Consider the following 20,754-nt stretch of genomic DNA (forward strand, 5'->3'; position numbering starts at 1 on the left):
GGGCATAGGAGGAGGGGGACAGAGGGCAGACCAGGAGGACAGATGGCAAAGGAGGAGGAGGACAGATGGCAGAGGAGGAGGACAAATGGCAGAGGAGGAGGAGGACAAATGGCAGAGGAGGAGGAGGACAAATGGCAGAGGAGGAGGAGGACAAATGGCAGAGGAGGAGGAGGACAAATGGCAGAGGAGGAGGAGGACAAATGGCAGAGGAGGAGGAGGACAAATGGCAGAGGAGGAGGAGGACAAATGGCAGAGGAGGAGGAGGACAAATGGCAGAGGAGGAGGAGGACAAATGGCAGAGGAGGAGGAGGACAAATGGCAGAGGAGGAGGAGGACAAATGGCAGAGGAGGAGGAGGACAAATGGCAGAGGAGGAGGAGGACAAATGGCAGAGGAGGAGGAGGACAAATGGCAGAGGAGGAGGAGGACAAATGGCAGAGGAGGAAGAGGACAAATGGCAGAGGAGGAGGAGGACAGATGGCAGAGGACAAATGGCAGAGGAGGAGGAGGACAGATGGCAAAGGAGGAGGAGGACAGATGGCAAAGGAGGAGGGCAGAGGAGGGGGACAGAGGGCAGACCAGGAGGACAGATGGCAGAGGAGGAGGACGACAGATGTTCAGTAATTATTTTGGAGGGGTGCCTTGAAAAAATTTGGAGACTCTAAGGGTGCCGCGAACTGCAAAAGTTTGGGAACCACTGAGGTAGAGTGTTCACTTTAATAAAGGACATTTGTTTTGAAAACATTTGGCATACAACATACAAAACTGTTGAATTACATGCTTCACTAAATGTGCCCAGCATTCACCAACCTCTCAATTTCCATTACGTTTTTAAAATATTCTAGGCTATATACAGCTACTCTATGGGGAAAAAACTAAAATGCAACCTAGTTTCACAAGGCCACATGATGCGATATTGGGCCAAGTGCCCGATACTGCAGCCCAAGTGGTTAGCATCAAAGTTTAATGTTGATGTGCCAATAGCCACACTTAAAACACTGGGAAATCCATTGCATCAAAACTTAAACATGTCTGTCCTGAGGTTTTGACTTTTAGGACAGTCTATAATCAGCAAACTAATTAGCTAAATTGCAGGTTTTCATGAATTAACATACAGCTACGAGATACAAGACATACAACATTCAATCAATTCTGAAAGTTACAGACTTTAAACAACAGTCGCTAAAAATCAAAAAAAGATTAATTTTCTCCAATTTAGTAAACTTAGCCTCATTACTACACATATAGTATTTAAGGATATAGTTACTGGAGTATGTTTTGAGCTTGCTTGTTAATTTATTAAAATTGAGCATTTACTTATTCCCCAAATAAATGAGGATATCACCCGAGTATCATTAAATCTATAAAATGACTAACACAGGGGGGAACAAAATAATATAGAATTAAGGAGCCTGTCAGTCAGTCACACTTAGGCATCATCACAATCCTTTAAAAAGGAGCCAGGGAAGATGTGCATTCACTTACTTCAATAGAAAACACTCCCAAAAATTAGTTGCCCGCAGTCTTTTTTCAGGCCCATTAACTACCTGCCTTTTGTCCAACTCTTACATCACATAACAGCAAGACATGCATGTGCTGTAAAGAAAACCAAAAGCACAAAAAATAAAATGGTCACAGTCTTTTTTGGTAACTGCATATTAAATAAATGTTTTACTGATTAAGGCCTCTTTGGCATTCCATGAACACCAGCATTTACACCCTCTCTCCATTGCACACCTAGGGGTATATTTCCTAAACTGCGGGTTTGAAAAAGTGGAGCTGTTGCCTATAGCAACCAGATTCTTGTTACCATTTAGTACATTCTACAAAATGACAGCTAGAATCTCCACTTCTCCACTTTCTCAAACCGGCAGTTTAGCAAATATACCCCCTAGACCTAATGTAATGTATGTTCTTCACTTACTAAGCCAGAATCACGTGTCAATACACAGCACCTCTCCTCAACAAAGCAGAACACATTTACAACATCATTACCACACATTCAATTTTTCTATTTACAGACTATCCCTTTTCCATTTGATATATTACAACTTTACAGCACCTTACTTCATGCACTGTTATAGTCTACATTTTAGACCTTACAAGGTTTTCCTTGCACCGTTCAGGTTTGCAGCATGAAAAGAAACGAGTATAAAATACCAATTTATGACCACTGCAGTTAAAAATAAATTTTCTTGTTAAGTTAATAGTTGGATAATCTGTGTGAACCCCAAAAGCAACAAATGAACAATAGCCCATATTAACTAAATCAAGATGTATGTGTTGTGCAGCAGCGCACATTGAAATATTACAAAACGATCAATAAAAGGATTTGTGGCTACACGCCATACAGACGGCCACAAGTCATGTTCTATGTGCTCAACTGAACTCATTTCAACACTAAACGTGTACACAAAACACTGTGCTATTACTGCACAATTATGTCACTGGTTTATCTACTATTGCAGAGTTCACAATGAATTGTTATTGCAAATCACTGGCTCTGCATTAGACGCCATACCTTCTTACTTGGCAATATGGCCCACGCATGGTGGGGTAGTGTACTGTGCTAAGCATTGAAGCAGCATGTAGCACAGGAATGCAGAGGGTGGAAAGTGAGGCTCCGGGGTGCTCAGGAAGACACCGCTTTCCTTGAGGATTCATAAAATATGCCGAAAAGTCAAAATCGGTTGCATCAAAGCAATACAATATTTTGCAATAAATTAGTTTTCCTCAATATTGCATGCAACATGTCTACTTTTAAATAGTACTGAGAAAAACTCCAAATAGATGAAGAAATAATGTTTAAATACCAGAATTTTTAATGTCAAATACTACCCCATATTTTAAATATTTTTACCTGTCTTACTGTTTGGGAGTTACAGTATGTGCAGGTCCACTGTACCAAGCCCCTTACACAGCATGCTTCTACCTGAAGTATAGGCATCACTAACAGCAAATTAATGATAAAGCAGGCAGCTATCTTTCTGCAGCAAGGTGAAAAGTATTCGGGCATGGAGAAAAAAAAAAAGCTAAAAATTGCAGGCTTTCCCCTGTACAATGTCCCCTCCTACCCTGGAGATCTTTAAAACGTAATAAAATATATTGGGGTTTATATAACCTGTACTTTCAATAGTCGCTACAAAGAGAATTCCTCTCCAATTTATAAAATCTATTAAATTGGACCTGTTCACATGCCAGAAGCTTATTATCCCCTGGATTACTAGAATTGTGGCCCTGAACATGAACATCCTGCCTAGGTTACTTTACCTCTTCCTGGCCTAGCCCGACCAAGTGGATCTTGCCCAGATCCACATTGACCCAAACTAGATAAATGGTTCATCCAATTTGCCTGGAAAAACAAGCACCAGAGAAGCTGCTTCATCAACTTTAGAGGCGCCATCTCCAGTCGTGAAAGAGGCTTCCTTGACATCCACTTCCAACTGCCCATTTTGCTTCCAGATGGATAGAGTTGCAGTGCCTCCTGCGAGGTCATCTCCTTAGCAGTGATAGTGGTTGTTGCAACCAGAAAGAGACTCTTATTAACACCATCTCACCCAACAATTTGCTTCACCTGCCAAAAATGGGACCAATGCAAAAACCACTTTAACACTTTGTCACATAGTGGGTTGAGAGGAGAAAAGAACAATTTCCAGTTTGTTTGATGCCAATCTTCCTCCCATCTCTGTCATTGGTCATCCAAAAGTGTCAGAGTGATAGTTGATGCGCTTGGCAAGGTGTAATTGTGCTCCATTGGAGAAGATGCAACAAATATTTTTGGCAGGGGATGACGCGGTTTGTAAGGAGGGACATGTTTGGGTGTGGACTTTTTGGTGTAGGAAACCTCAACTGCCCCCCAAAGTTTAAGGAAATGCATAGTTAAACAACACAGTTGAACTTAAGAGGGAACAACCTCCGATAGCTGCCAGTAACTAACTTTTCCTGTCTTGTACATTGTTACTTGGCAAATATATCTTTGTTTTCTCTTATTTCCCTGCTTCACTCTCACTGTTAATTCTATTATTGTGCTGCATTAAATTTGCACTGCTTTACCATAACATTGCTATACTGTTGTCTTGCCGCTGTTTTACTATTTATCGCATTGACTATTACATTGCCACAGTAATACCTCCCTGGTCACCATCCAGACTTCTACACTACCAAGGCCCAGGCACCATCCTGGACATTGCCCAAATAGACTGCTGCACCATCTAGACCAGTATTTCCCAAACCCAGTCCTAAGTGACCTCTAAAAGTTCATGTTTTCCAGGTCACAAGAGAAACAATTATACCACATGTGGATCTATCAAAATGTGCCAGTCAGTAATGAAAACACCTGTGCTCCAGCAAAGAAATATGGAAAACAAGCACTGTTAAGGGTCCCTGGGGTCCAGGTTTAGGAAACACTAATCTAGACCCTCCAGGACTATGTCACCTAGGCCCTTGCAGCATCATGGTCTCAGTATCTTGCAAACCCTACTATGCCTATTGTTCCTGTTTGCTCATTTTGTCTCTCATTATTCCCTCCTTTTAGAATATAAGCTCTTATGGGCAGAGCTGTCTACCTTATATCTGTCTCATGTTTGCCCATTCTCTGTCCTTGTTTTGTCTAGTGCTGAAATGTTTTGGTAGGTCATGTAATTAGTTCTGTTAATTGCATCCATGCATTTATTATTCTGTACGCCTATTTCTTTATACTCCACCCCCTATGTACAGAAGTCTTGTGGCACCTCATAAATGAAAACACCTACAAGTAGGGCACTATTTCTCTTCCCTCCCAAGACACACAATGCCAGACCCCTGACGCAATTTAGTCCTATTGCTGTTGTGGCCCGCTCTCTAAATGTATGAGCTCATCCCATTAGAATTCACTATGATAATGTAAACATCGCCTACCCCCAAACATGAAATTAAATGGTTTTGGGAAGGCAGACGAAGACTGGTCAATGATCAGACAACTGTGAAAGAAAATGCCTATAAAATTTACTATATGTAGTACTTTGAGGGGAAATTGTGCCAATATCCACTTTTGGTACAGTGTGGGGTGAACTGGACTCCTGGCTCCACATCTGGCGGACTTGGCCTAAAATTGCCAGACTCCTTACCCTGCAGCAGGTGAACAACAAAATATGACACCTAGTGGCCAGAGAGAAAAATTCTACTTCTTTAATTAACAAAACTAACAATTTCACAGAGATCTGGAATCTATTCTATCACTATAATACTCCAAATAACCAAAACCTTTCCTGTAGTGCACCTTGACACCTTTGGTAGTTACTAAACGTCTTAACGAAATTCCATGGTTCTTCTTAGTGCTTCGCCTACACTTCCTGCACGTGTCAGGCTCTGGGGTTGGCCTCAGTTTCTTTCCTCCCCTTCCTTATTATTCCTTACTTCTCACTGCACTTTCCCAAACCTTACACACACTTGGGAACCTGTTTGTCGCCACCGCAATATCTATAGTCTACTGATTTTGTTGACTTTCTTATGCTTATCTGTTGCCTGTGTGTTCAGTCCCAATGCCTGTTGCGGTTTGTATTGTTATGCCTGTAAATCAAACTAAAGTGGTGTAAAAATAAAATAAAAAAAATTCCAATTAGTAGGAATACTGACACACAATACAACAGTAGAAAAAAGATAATAAATAAAGCGGACATGTGGTGGTTTGTATGATCTACACTACTATTTAACCACATTCACATAAAAATAGCTCTTTTTTACTGCATGTTTACCAGATAGATTTACAAAAATTTGGTATGATTAACCACCCCACCTAATGTCCACAGAGTACCACAAATTGAGAGGATTACTTGTTACTTGCCTCACCGTGATAAATTAACTGCTATGCCAGCAAGCAACACGTGACCGCCAATTATTTCAGCGCATGGCATTTCGATTTCTTAACCCTCTACACAGGAACAAATAGGCACTTTACATTACACTAAATGCACTCTAACAGCAAGCCGTTCCATTACCTAATTCAGCCTAGTACAGAGCATTGCAAATGTAATGTAGCTTTGGGTCATCTCTCGCGTTGGCCCTGGTGAAGGATTCTCTCTCGATTATAGTGTTTTCATTTATTATTTTTACCTTTCAATTGCTGTATAAAATGCCCACAACCTTTGACCACACCTTTTTTTTTTTTTAAAATATTATTTATAAACCACAAGAGTCTCCCCCGAATTTAACACTCCCAGGTTCACACCTCTAATTTCACTATGGACATTAAACTATTTCAATGGCCAAAGGCCTGATGCCTAATTAGACACACACCCATTTGCATAGTGTAAAAATCGACAAAATTTGTACTACACATGCCCATAAAATAAGCTGCAATTAAATGCACAAATATCCAATTGCGCCCCTGATGACTGGAGAGGTGGGACAAGGTCGTCTAACATAGGCCTAGTGCAATAAGGGCATGTTCTCGCAAATGTGGCAGAGGCTGGCCAGTATGGAAAGGCATTTGCAATACATGCAGATGATGGTCGCCACTACTAGAAGATAGCTTTCTTCATTGATTGTGCATGTATTATAGGATTTTGTGCACGTATTTTGAAAATGTTTTATTACTTTCATTTGTACTTAAGAAGATTTACAATAAAATCTATATTTAAGGGGTTTTTTTGTGTTTGTTTTTTTTAAAAAAGCCCAAGCAATCAAGTTTAAGAGCAAATGTGTTTTTGCTTTCAAAACACGTTAAACTTTTCATGTGCTTATGAAGTGGTTGTGTGTATGTTGGTGTATTTAGGTCTAATATATACACTATATGGACAAAAGTATTTAGCCACACCTGTTAATTATTGAATTGAGGTGTTTCAATCAGACCCGTTGCCAAAGGTGTATAAAATCAACCACCTTTGCAATAAGATGGTTTGTGAAATTTCATCCCTGCTGGATATACCACGGTCAACTGTAAGTGATATTAGAAAATGGAAGCATTTAGGAACAGCAGCAACTGAGCCACAAAGCAGAACACCACACAGCAGGGTCAACGACTGCTAAGGCAATTGGTGCGTAAAAGTCGTCAACATTTTGCCGATTCCATAGATGAAAAGTTCCGAACTTTCACTGGCATTAATGTAAGCACAAAAACTGTGCAGCGGGATCTTAACGGAATGGGTTTCCTCGAATGAGCAGCTGCAGGCAAGCCTCACATCAAGACCAATGCCAAGCATCAGATGGAGTGGTGTAAAGCACACAGACAGTGGACTGTGAAGCAGTGGAAAAGTGTTATGTGGAGTGACAAATCACGCTTCTCCGTTTGGCAGTCAGATTGGAGAGTCTGGGTTTGGTGGATGACAGGAGAATGTTACCTGCCTGACTGCGTTATGCCAACTGTGAAGTTTGGTGGATGAGGAATAATGGTATGGGGCTGTTTTTCAGGGTTTGGGATAGACCCCTTATCTCCAGTCTAGGGCAATCTTAATGCTTCAGCATACCAAGTTATTCTGGACAATCCTATGTTTCCAGCTTTGTGGCAACAGTTTGCGGAAGGCCCTTTTCTATTCAAACATGACTGTGCCCCAGTGCACAAAGCAAGGACTTCAAAGACATGGTTTGATGAGTTCAGTGTGGAAGAACGTGACTGGCCCATACAGAGCCCTGACCTCACTCCCATCGAACACCTTTGGGATGACCCGGGATCAGAGATTGCGAGCCAGGGCTTCTCATCCAACATCAGTGCCTGACCTCATAAATGGTCTACAGAATAAATGGGCACAAATTCCCACAGAAACACTCCAATATCTTGTGGAAAGCCTTCCAAGACGAATGGAAGCTGTTATCGCTGCAAAAGGGGGGACCAACTTCATATTAAAGTATAAGTATTTTAATACAATGTCATTACAGTCCCTGTTGGTATATTGGTCAAAGGTACAAATACTTTTGTTCATATAGTGTATATGTTACAGGTGCAGAGCTAGATGCCTACAACGTAATATATATATATTTATGCCCATATTTTTTTAAATTAAACTTTATATGAATTAAACTTTAAGAAGTGGATGTAAATCTGGGGTTACTAGAATCTGTAGTTTACTGAATTAGTTTACTATTTTTTGCAGTGAAACCATTAAGGGGATAAATGACAGAGTTCCTCCAGTTCTAGGTATGTGTTTTCCTGTGGTGTTGCCAAGTGTTCCTAATTCCCATGAACAGTTCCCTGACTACTTGGTTTTTGCTCTGTCAGAGGGGAAAGTGGAAAAGTTCTGTATGCTACACACATTACAATACCATAGAATTCTGAGGCTTACTGTACAGCAAGCAATCCACTTCTTGGTACACTTCACACTATGACACCTCAAAAACTCACACAGTTGCTAACCATCAGCAAATTTAATCTCAGGAAGAGTGTAGATGCATTTTCAGCCATCAGTAAGAAAGGTCAGCAACTGGCACTTGTGGACATTACCAAAACCGCATACGTAATTAACGAATTTGAAACAGAGTAGGAATAACATCCTTGTACATGCCATCAATACTTTCAGTTTCAGACAGTGTTTGGTAGAATCGGTCAGTAAATAATGGTGCCTGTTATTGTTTAGAAGACTTTCACTTCTCAAACCCAACCATTTCCTATCACCTCAAGATGGTAAGCTCCACATTTAGCAGATAAGCCCTGCCACTCTTGCAGTGAAAAGTTAAGTTCCACCCATAAATGTGTTCCACAGCAAGCAGTGTCCTCAAATGACACATTAATCACCATGTCTCGTCATCATCATTTATTTATATAGCGCCAGCAAATTCTGTAGCGCTTTACTATTGGGAACAAACATTAATAAAACAATACTGGGTAATATAAAACAGACAGAGAGGTAAGATAACCCTGCTCACAAGCTTACAATCTATAGGACAATGGGAGTTTGAAACACAAGGGCATGTGCTACATCATATTGCACAATGGACCAGCTAGAATGCAAAGTCAAAAGTACTGAGTGGGCTGTGTGTCTACCAATGTTGTTCAGAGGGTTGTTGTCTTGTGTTAGCTGTGTAGAAGGTGGTAATAGGGGAGATTAAGATGGTGGTTGAGGAATATCATAAGCTTGTCTGAAGAAGTGGGTTTTCAGAGAACTCTTGGAGACTATATAGAGGAAAGTCTTACTGTGCGAGGGAGGGAATTCCACAAAGTGGGTGCAGCCCGAAAAAAGTCCTGTAACCAGGAATGGGAGGATGTGAGGAGATTGGAAGAGAGAAGCAGATCTTGTGCAGAACGGAGGTGTCGAGTTGGGAGATATTTTGAAACAAGTGAGGAAATGTATGTCGGTGCAATTTTGTTGACGGCCTTGTATGTTAGTAGAAGAATTTTATATTGGATTCGTTGAAATACAGGCAGCCTATGTAGAAACTGAAAGAGTGGCTCAGCAGAGGAAGAACGGTTTGCAAGGAAAATCAATCTAGCCGCTGCGTGCATAATAGATTGTAGGGGTTCAAGTCTGACTTTCGGAAGACAAGTAAGGAGGGAATTGCAATAGTTGATGCAGGAGTAGTGCATGAATTAAGGTTTTTGCGGTGTCTTGTGTGAGATATGTGCGTATTCTGGAAATGTGTCACGGTTCCCTACATAAATTCTCCTGCGACTAGTGGGTTGGTAAAAGTGTGTTGATTGCTTGAGGTGCAGAAGCGCTGATATTATCATTATTTATTTCGATTGTGCCACCAATTAGACAGCGCTGTACAGAGAATATTTGTCATTCACATCAGTCCCTGCCCCATTGGAGCTTGAAGTTTAAAAGTTGCGCGCGCACGCGCACACACACACACACACACACATAGGGCTAATGTCTGTCAGCAGCCAATTAACTTACCAATAGGTTTTTGGAACGTGGAAAGAAACCCATGCAAAAATTCCACACAGTTAAAGCCCTGGGGGTAAATGTATGAAAGTCCGTTTTTTTCAACTCGCCGGAAATCGGCGAGTTTACAGCTAAGATTTAAAGCGGTGCTGGCTTGAAAAAAAACGGACTTTCATACATTTACCCCCTGGTTGGGCATCAAACTCATTGCTGCCTCACAGTGGTTGGGTCAGACAGGGCTCTATCTGTGGAGTTCATGTTTTCTCCCTGTGTTTGCATTGGGTTTTCTCCTACATTCCCAAAAAATATTGGTAGTTTAATTGACTTCTGCCAAAACATAAGTGCAAGTGTGTGTGCAAGGGTGGTAGGGAGAATATAGATTGTAAGCTCCACTGGAGCAGGGACTTCTGTGAATGTTTAAATATTCTCTGCAAAGCATTGCACAATATAGCAAGCGCTAAATAAAACAATAATGGCTAATAATTAATAAATCGCATGGTTTACTCAGAAAAAAGTCAAGTAGTTTTCTTTCATGCATAACAAAGTGTATATTCTAAGTGTGATAAGTGGTAATAGGATATGGCACCATGGTCAGGAACAAATGCGTCCCTCTGTACAATTGGTTTGCTCTAGAGGCTGTTCTCCTTCTGGTCCTCCATCTTTTCTATTGATGGTACAGTAGATACTGCTTGAAAAACACTGTGCTATTCAAAACATGGCAAACACTTTTACATGTACCTAACAAGTGATTTTTGCATGCTTTTAATGATTCTGCACTGGTTTCTATGTCATAGGAACTTTTTTATAGGTAGCACGTAAAATTATTAAAGCTAACTAGCTATTAACGGATTACCCAACACTGTCTCAAAAGCCTCTCCTTTGTAATTTGATCATTCTTTACAAATTCAAGGCCATTAGGCTAGCATACCTCAACATCTAAAATACTGGTGAAGCTGCCTTAAACCATCCATCCACTACATTTGCTCTACCTCTAGACTTTCTATGGCGTAACTGCCGTCTATTACGTAAAAATCTGTTGTAGAGCCCGAGCTCAAGAATCTGCATCTCTGGTCTTTGCCAACATCTAAGAACAACAAAGTCCACCTTCTTCAGATTTATTAGATTATATAAACTCTTAACAACCATGGGCTCCTTTAAGTATCTGACTGACAACTTAAAAATAAAAGATTGACAGTTAGCATGCAATGATTATAAAAGGACACTACCAGCTTGAAATTTCCACCATCAGAAACATTAAAAGATAAAAGTGAAAGGAAACCGTAAAGATAGAGGACCCAGTAATACATCCAGAGGAACTGCTTGTAAACTGGTCAGTTCCAAAATAGAACCCAAATAAATGCAAAAGACCTTCAGAAAGGCTTTTCTGACATCACAGTAGATGTCCATAGGTCCATGGCAATGCTTACACAATAATTAGAAGCATGTTTTGAAGATATTGGTAGCTGGCAGTTAGAAAGAAGCCTTTCCCATGAAAGGCAAAAGTCAAACCCTGAAGTGCACAAGACTATCATTCAATAAGCCAGAAAGGTTTTGGAACAAAGTGCCATGGACTGATGAAGTAAAAATATGAAAAACTTTTTGGCCACAACCACAAACCCCCCCCCCAAAAAAAAACAAACAGTTGGATAAAAACATGTGAAGTATTTTAGTAAAACAACACTTTGCGTTGGCAAGCTGTTAAGCATAAGGAGGACCGGTTATGTTTTGGGGGTTTTTGATTCAACAAAACGAGTATCAAACACCTAGGAGCGAACATATTAGAGTGGATAAAGAAACACAAGGTTGGATATTCAGCAAGTCAGTACTAAACAACATACCACAAACTCAAACCAAATACTTGCAATAACAAAATGTTAAGGTTTTGGAATGGCCTTCAAAGTTTCCAGAGTTGATTATTACAGAAAATCTGTGGGGAGATCACAAACATGCAGTGCATGCAAAAACACCCAAGACTATTTCTGAGCCAGAAGATTTCTGCAGGAAAGAGTGTGAAAAAACAAGAACAGAGAGACTCTTAGCTGGTTACAAGAAAAGCTTGGAAGACCCAATTTCTGCCAAAGGAGTTGTTGCTAATTTATTACTGACCGGGTATCCAAACTCTTGCACATGCCAGTGTCAAGTTTTGTTATCAATCTTTTACATTACAGAAAAAACAGTAATTGCACATTAAAATGTGCAGAAGTGTGTCATTTTTAAATGTGTACTTTGCAGAGGTTGGTGTTATTTCTTTTCATTTAGCAGTTCAATAAAACATGCAATTTGACCATGGGCACCCAAACTTTTGCATACAATCGTATATTTAAAACAAAAATTATAACATTACATCACTGATGCTCCATTAATGTTCACACTTACTCACCTTCCAGCATGACCCTCTTCACCTGGAACATAACTCCATGCTTTATTCTTCCTCCTTTAATTGCAGTTTTATGGTCTGAATTAATAAATTGACTTTAAAGGATTATTTTCCACATCAATTCATTGGAAATATGTAGGAACAGGAGTATTCCATTGTTTACCAGGTGAAATGGGTCATATTGAAAGTAATACATTTGTCAGTCATGTCAATATATTTCAATAGAACAAACTTGCAAAGTGTCAGTCATTTGTGATGACAAAAATACAAAACACAAATTGTAAAGCTACAAACAGCATAACATAGAAAGCCAACTCAGAAAATAAGCTGAGCAGAATATAGAAAAGGGCCAAACAGTACTATATTCCAATAAAACCTATTACATGAAAGTACTAATAATCATCTAATTGCAATCACACCCACAAAATGACAATATTGTGCATGCTCACATTACTAAAGTTACATACACCGTCAGCCCATGCACAAAAGATAAACAGAAAACAGGTTCAAGAACCATTGTGATTACATAAAAGTGGATCTGTAGTCGGTACGCTTGTAATCTATTCAGATTGTGTTGTTCAATCTTGTTGTTTTACATTTTAATTACCACTGTATGTTTTGGTTAAGGCAACTATACTACTTTAAACAGAATTTAGATTTTATTTTTTAAAATGTAAAGGCTTGCACAACTGCCACCTTCATACGCAAATTCTACACCAGTGAGATTTTGGGCATCCAGTGTTACAATAGAAAATTATACCAAGCCAGGGCCATCTAATTAGCCATTTACTCATTACACGTCCCCATTAAACTCCAACAGACAATAAGCGGAGATTCTCTACTCAAGAGGTTACCCAAGGTCGTCAAGAGTTGCGAACATTACTCATTTATACGATGGCTTAACAACATGTATTATTTATTAAATAATGAGTCTGTTAAATCCAAATGAAGAAAGAAAGGCCATGGAAAGATGTCTTTAGCACCTGTAAACAACAAATGTGACATGCAGCACAGGAAATAATACATGGCATCTTGCAATACAGAGAAGAAGCCACTTATTTCTTGACTACCCCAAGATACAAAAGGAGTGTTGTATACAATCTCTCACATTTAGAGCAGTAACTGTCCTCTAACAAATATGTACCCCTTGCAGAGAGTACTTGGATGCTAAGGGTGGCATGTCTGTGGTGTGAAAATATGTGCTACTGTCTCTATCTTTTTATCTATTTGCTGATATATTTGTTGTTGCAATAGTTTGTAAAACAATATAATGAAAAAGGAAATGCCATAAAAAAAAAAGGCTTAAAAAAATTACGAGATCTGTTCATTCAATTTCCATTTTCTACATTATAAGACCTACAAAATTTTGCAACATATCTGCAAAACCAAATGCTACAATTGATGCCTCCACTCTAAGACAACAAACCAAAGAAGCTAGAAACAAAACCATATTAAGCAAAAGAAATACTGTGCAAACTCACAACAACTCCAACACAGATATCCATTTTAGTCCGCTTTTCCATAAAAACAAGGATGGTTATTCTGCTAATCAGATATAGTAAAACACTAGCATACGTAGCGGTTATTTATGAATATTTACCATACAGCAACACATTCTCTCTCTATGTGCAAACATTTCAAAAGTAGTGTTTTAGAAACTTAGGAGTGTTCCTGCCTTCATCCTATAGCTGCTGAGTGAGGCTCTCTGCAGACTGTATTTAGCTTTCCTAAGGAGGTATACATAGGTTTGCTGCATGGTGTGTGAATGCACATGCATTACATCAAATGGCGCATGATATATAATCCATACATTATGTGCAATATGTACAGAGAATCTTATATTAATGATTTCTGAAGCGTCCTTTCCCAGATTTGTCATGTAGGGATCAAAGTAGGTTGGTTTAGCAAAGAAGAACAGCCTACAAGAACATCTGTTGATGTCCTTCAAGGTCCTCTGTATTGGGTGATCATTCTCTTACACAATGGGAATGGGGAGACAGAATACCTTCTTCCAGTGTTCATAAGATTCCTGCTAGTTATCTTAACACCAGTGTTCTTCCCAGCACCAATTTCCCGGGTGCTTCCCCGGGCTGTTTTTACTTGCAACCTGGCACTTGGATCCTTCCTACTATAATAGAATAAACCATTGTTTGTCCTATTATAACAGGCACTATAGCCAGCAGTGTGTGTGTTACACCACTGACCACCAGTCCTGGCAGGTGTGGACAATATCCTCCAAAATTTTCCATTATTATTGCAAAGTATTACACTGTCCCCACCCAGCTACGTCTGAATGCCACCCGGCTGGCAAACTTTTCTGAGGATAAAACTGAACACAATGCAGCCTTATATCCAGTTTGAGGACCACTCTATCTTACTATAGAGGAATGAATGCATAAAGCTGGATTAGTTAGTGGAGTGAAATATAGTCTCTAGGTGGGATGGCTGTATCAAAACCATGCTGCATCATGTAATATTAAATACCCATGGACCAAAGGTCACTGGTTTAAATATAGTAACATACAAAGTGCTAAAAGGACAAATAAGCATACATTTTTTGCTGCGCTACTTCCTGTTTTACTCTAGAAAATCTGCAATGGTGACTATACTAATGCTTATTGTCACCTATGAAGTATAGGTACAATGATTGTTCACATTCATGTCTAGCCAGAGTTATATTAAAGGGACATTAGTCTTGGGTGCATAATTGTGCCTAGCACAGGGGACAGTATATACATACTGGGCATGATTTACAGTTAGCAGCATATATAGCTAAAGCACCACTGTGAAAACCAAGTAGAGTTCAATAACAATATTGTTATACATTCATATCTTAATGTTTACATTAGAGAAATACAAAGAAAAAAAAATATATAGGTTAAAGTCACTATATACCAAATGACCGTTCTAGCGGACCCCTGACATTTGGGATAGAGTTTGCCTATATTCCTAACCAGTCAGTGCTCCAGTCCTCTGCTGTCCACTGTTCCAGAGATGAGGGAGGTGGGGGGATTTGAGCACCTTCTAAATAACAGGTGTCCTCAACATCGACCCCTTACAGACGCCTGTGTAAGGAAAGCTTTAATATCCACAAAAATGTATTTGGGTGGACGACCCTTTTACACCTTCCAATTCCAGAGATGGTTTTAAACCTCTATGACCAGGCTCATTTTAATGTGTTTGGCATCAGTTTCTCCAGGAATTACATTTTATTTTTCTCATTCTACCCTAGCAAAGTTTATATTTTGAAAGACTTATTTTGGCATTAATGGCTTTTTAACTTGTACATCCATCAGCTAAACACCAAACAAAAACACACAAAAAAAATATACTTTCCATACTTTTATGTATTCACAGATATCTGAGGAAATGGAAATTAATTCATTCTAGATCCCAAGAGCACAAAGATACCAAATGTGTACTTTTAAATCAGATGTTATAGCGTGTTAGGGACAGAAACCGGGATGGGTTTGATTTAAAAAAAAACCAAAAAACAGTACTAGGGTCACTGGTTCAAATACTGACCATGGAATTATCTGTGTGGAGTTTGTATGCTCTCCCTGTGTTTGCGTGGGTTTCCTCCCACACTCCAAAAACATACTAGTAGGTTAATTGGCTGCCATTAAATGGACCCTAGTCTCTATGTATGTGTATGTTTGGGAATTTAGACTAAGCGCCAATTGGACAGGGACTGATGTGAGCGAGTTCTCTGTACAGCGCTGCGAAATTAGTGGCTCTATATAAATTGATGACGATGATTGTAAACATGGACCAAATAGTAAGTAATGCATTTGATAGCCAATTCAGCTATCCAAAGCAAGAACCCATGTGACATCACAAAGCGGTCCAGTGACATTATTAAGAATATGGAGACAGGTTACCACACCATTCTTTGCCAGTAACTGCACTCAACGCAGTCATTGACGGCCTCCGTTTAGATTTGAAGTGGTGGAAAGAGGATCATGCATTTTAAAGAACACAGCGGTATGGCACCAGCAGACATGACCATTACAGAAGTAATACTGTGCTAGGATTTTAACTTCAGCTATATATGTGGGGGAGGACTTTATTGCAGAATTAAAGGTAAACAGACTCCAATCAGGAAAAATTCCTGCTGTCCGCATCTCCAAGATGTGCCAAGGATCACAGATTGAACGGTAAAGACTAAAAATGCATGTTGTCAAAGCAGCAGATTTGAAAATCTGCATGTACAACCTTCATCTGCCGGACTTTGCTTTCAAACGCTAGCTCATGAGCATTATATAGCACTGCAGGAGCTGAATAAATAAGTTTCTCCAGAATCATTGGGGTCACTAACACCCCTAGTTTGCGAGGGTTGTTTGTGTGGAGGGGTGTGAAGGAAGTATACCTTACAAGAAATCCCTTTATAAAACGTAAAAAAAAAAAAAAAAAAAAAGTTTTTTTTTTTTACTTAATCAGAGTTCCACTGTAAAAAATACCCAATCCAGGAAAAAAAAAAAAAAAAGTATGGCAAGATACTCGCTAGTGATTGCAGACCTGCCTATGGCAAGTTGCCCTGCTGAACACACCACGGATGCTCATAAACCTATTGGCCACTAAGAGAACCACCCTAGCAAAACTTACATTACTGACTTCAATACGCTACATGTACTAAAAGTGCAGACTGCTGCATTCAGAGAGAACCATTTTGAGGACTCCATACAAGATGAATTTGTCAATGGTGGCTCTACCGCCAAGAACAGGCCCTTAATGCAAATACACAACATGCTTGATTTCCAAAATATTTCTTTTAGTGCCAAAGTGCATTTTCCAGCACCTCTATAGCAATGGCAGAATGACCATCATTGCAAAACGTTCTTCTGTGGTTGTAAATCATATTTTAAATTTACACTTATGTAACTGAATTACAAATGCACTATTGTTAAACGTTACACTTTACCTGCAAATGCCTTCAAAAGTATTAAAATGAAATATGAAACCACTTACAATTGCTAAGCCACATTGCTTTAACTTGCATCTCCATACAGGCTCCTCTTAAATGCAGCTGCTATTCCTTCAAACTCAACAACATTTTTTTTCTCCTACTACAGCAATTCCTAAGCTGGCTGCTTAAAATTCTATCACCCAACAAAGCCTTTTACCATACTGCTCCTGCGTTGCCATCTCAAAATACAGTACTTTCTGGATCACCCTCTCAGTATAGTAAAATCACTCCGATCAGTCTCCTAGACATTAACCTACAGAAACACTCTAATAAACCATTGGGTTAGCACTTCTTCGTCCACCTGGTAAACTATTTCAATGAAAATATAAAAGAAGAAAAAAATAAAAAATTTATAAAACTATGGACAATAATATCAATCTGTTGAGTCAACTGAAGCCAATGCACAAGTTATAGAACTTCTTACCTCAATGCTCACTAATGACGCATTACTTTACTTATTGACATTTTGCTTATTTAGAAGCTGCGACTCTGCACACAATGTGACAGCGATTCAACAAAGATTACTTTATAACTATGCATCCTGTACAAAGCCATTCTCACATCACTACAAACTATTTTGTTCTATATCTCAGACTATAGAAGCGTTACCACAAGTTAACCGCCTGTAAATGGATGTGAAAATAACAATCATTTTTTATTTTAAAAATCATTATTTTAACTTACGTTGCAGTATGTGTTTTTTTTTTTTCCTTTCTTTTTACGGTTTCTTGCTCCATTTCAAGGTGCTGGTGCCCCTCAACGCAGTTGAAAAACGTATATGTATCTCAATTGTGACCGTAGTAAGATGTGATTAAGAAGCGTTCTCATATGCGTTTGGCTTGAACAAAGTAACTTCCTGTTTGGTCACATGCCATTGTTTAAGTAAAACGCATATTAAATGTGTACATGGATGTAATGCAGTTAATATATATTTCTTTCTTTTTTAACTTGCGTTAGCATTTGCAGCGAGTTGAGTAACGCATGTTATGTTGTAGGAGTAGCCTTAAACTGGCTACACAGTGCATCATCATTTTTTGGGATTGCAATCTCATGATTTTCTTTCTTTGCATTTGCATGAATTTACAATTCAGGCACACAAGCATTACAATCCAATAGCGTACAATCAGATACATTTTGAATCTAATCATAATAAAAATAAACAAAGAAAAACAAGTGACTGCTTCACAAATATTACAATTATGATTTAATAGCAGAAACACATTTGCACTACAAGCACAATATAGGAGAGTTATAAGATTGACATTCAAAAGGATCTGATTGAATCTAATTGTTTGATTTACAATACAGTTGCTTTAATCAAAGTCTAACAAACTTGCCTGTAATATGTTTGGATTACGGATCAATTTGGCCATCTACAGTTGATTGCATCAGACACCCAAATACTTGTCGAATATTTTAACAATTTAAAAAAACAAAAAACAAAAAGACCCTATCAATTTGAACGATCAAATTTTAATGCAGGATTGTTTAATTTACATTAAAAAAAAAAACATTTAGAAAGTTTAGTAACCAATAACAATTAAAAAACAAAGTTACATTTTTACACCTACAAAACAAACTGCCAGATCACGAGACAGAGTATGACACTTGGCCATTTGGAATAGACAGCAAACTTCTAAAGCATACACCCTTGGGGTGATCAATGACCAAGGGAAAATGAAAACTCTCAAGGTACCACACAAATGATGTTTTGCTAGCCATAAATTTATCCATAACTACAACTAAATACATAACTACCACAGGCAGCCTTGAAACAAAGTATTGGCAGAAAAAAGGCCTTGCTTGTTATGCTGTACTGAAGGTTACCACGGGTTGGTATAAGTAACTTCTGTATACATATGGGGCACCAGTAACAACACACCTGGCAAATCAAAGTCTCACATGCTTCAAACTATAAAGGCCACAGTAGAAAATAAAAAGCCTAACAGTTTAATTTGTGTGCTATATTTATTTTTGAAAGCCACAAATTTGATGCTCTACTGATACATATTCTTGGAAAGGCTATTTCCAGGAGAAGAGGCCTACTTTATTGTGTTACAAGAAGAGAAGTCCAAAATCATATTAGAAACAAAGGCAGACCAAAGTAAAGAAATATACTGTGACATTTTTTCCCCCACAGGTGAAAAAGTTTGGAAACACCCACTATAAAATGTTATGTACAAGTAAAAAAAAAAAAAAAACCCTATAAAAAAATTAAAATAATTCTCATTTGGCTGGTAAATTGGACGTATCCAACTAATATTCTAAAATTTAAGGCCAATCACAAAATGGTGGTACAGTGATAGACCATGATTAAATGTATTCATGAGTGTTTATCCACACAACATCAAATTTTGCACATAGATAAGGGTGTTTACATACAGTTATTATGCAAATGTGTGATGGAGATACAGAGAGCACTAAGAAAGGCTTAATTATTGCTTGCCAACATGTGCAGTCTGACATAAAATTAATTTGGGCTAAAATTGTGGTGTTTTTTTTGCACATGAGTAAGCATTTTTTTTTTAAGCAGAATCCTATAATTGCCTTTCATGACAGAAAACATGTCTGAAAATACAGAGGTGTACTGCTTAATAGGAACTTTGGGGGATTATAGAATATGAACATTTAAAATGGTTCCACTTATGATCACCATGTTATTGCAAAATATCATCTTGCCATCATGCTAGAAATGAACACTACAAATGCAGCATGTACATGTGAACAGCTTTCAAGCCTTATCAGACACTGCGATATACTATACAATATGGCATATACCAGCCCCTGGTTTAACCAGCAACAATTCTAGAATTGGATTTGTACACTTGTGCCAGCCAGCATCACTGGATGTCGACAAAATACGGGTCTGCCTCTTGTCCATAAGTGTAGCATTGATAAGCACAACCAGAAAGCCAATAAAACAATTTCGGTGGCAGAAGATTCTAAAATTAGATTGAGTGTGTATTCTATATAATATTATAGTAAAAGGGGTGTGACAGCCCCCCCCCCTTTTTTTTTTTTTTTTTGCAAGGACACCCATCTATTTAAGAAGGAACATCTGGAGGGCTATGCAAATTATAGCAACACAAATATTCACATTTTATAAATTGCTACACAGCTGATCCCTGAACCAATGGCTCCCTAAATGAATAGTCAAACAGCAATACGGAGAAAGCCATCATTATTCTGTGTTATCACAACAAAAACATGTATGCCTTCCTATAGCTTCTCAATATACTAGACAAACCACCCGTCACCAGCCAGGGAGGGTCAAGCAACAACAAAAAAAAAAACACACACAAAAAAAACCTCACCACTCATCACTAAAGAGGAAAGCTATACATAGAGAGAAAGGTTTAACGGAGGGCATTGATACACACAGGTGACATAAAAAAGAACCACACACAAAGAAATCCATCTTTTCAGAGACATCTCCCTGTCCAGCTTGCATTTAATATTGCAGTACTACAAGAAATCTGTGTGTGTAAATAATAATGTAAATAATATAAATATATATATATATATATATATATATATATATATATATATATATATATATATATATATATAATTTCAATATCAGGGGATTTTGTATTCCATGCACAGGGCTAGAATTCC

At 38.6% G+C, this 20,754-nt stretch overlaps 1 protein-coding gene across 4 annotated transcripts in view; it reads right to left on the bottom strand.

Moving 5' to 3' along the window:
• The window catches only part of TAOK3 (TAO kinase 3), a 134,610-nt gene that overhangs the window by 39,478 nt on the left and 74,378 nt on the right, over positions 1-20,754 (bottom strand). The window lies entirely within an intron of this gene.

This window comes from Mixophyes fleayi, chromosome 1 (genome assembly GCF_038048845.1).
Source record: "Mixophyes fleayi isolate aMixFle1 chromosome 1, aMixFle1.hap1, whole genome shotgun sequence".
Lineage (NCBI taxonomy): Eukaryota > Metazoa > Chordata > Amphibia > Anura > Limnodynastidae > Mixophyes > Mixophyes fleayi.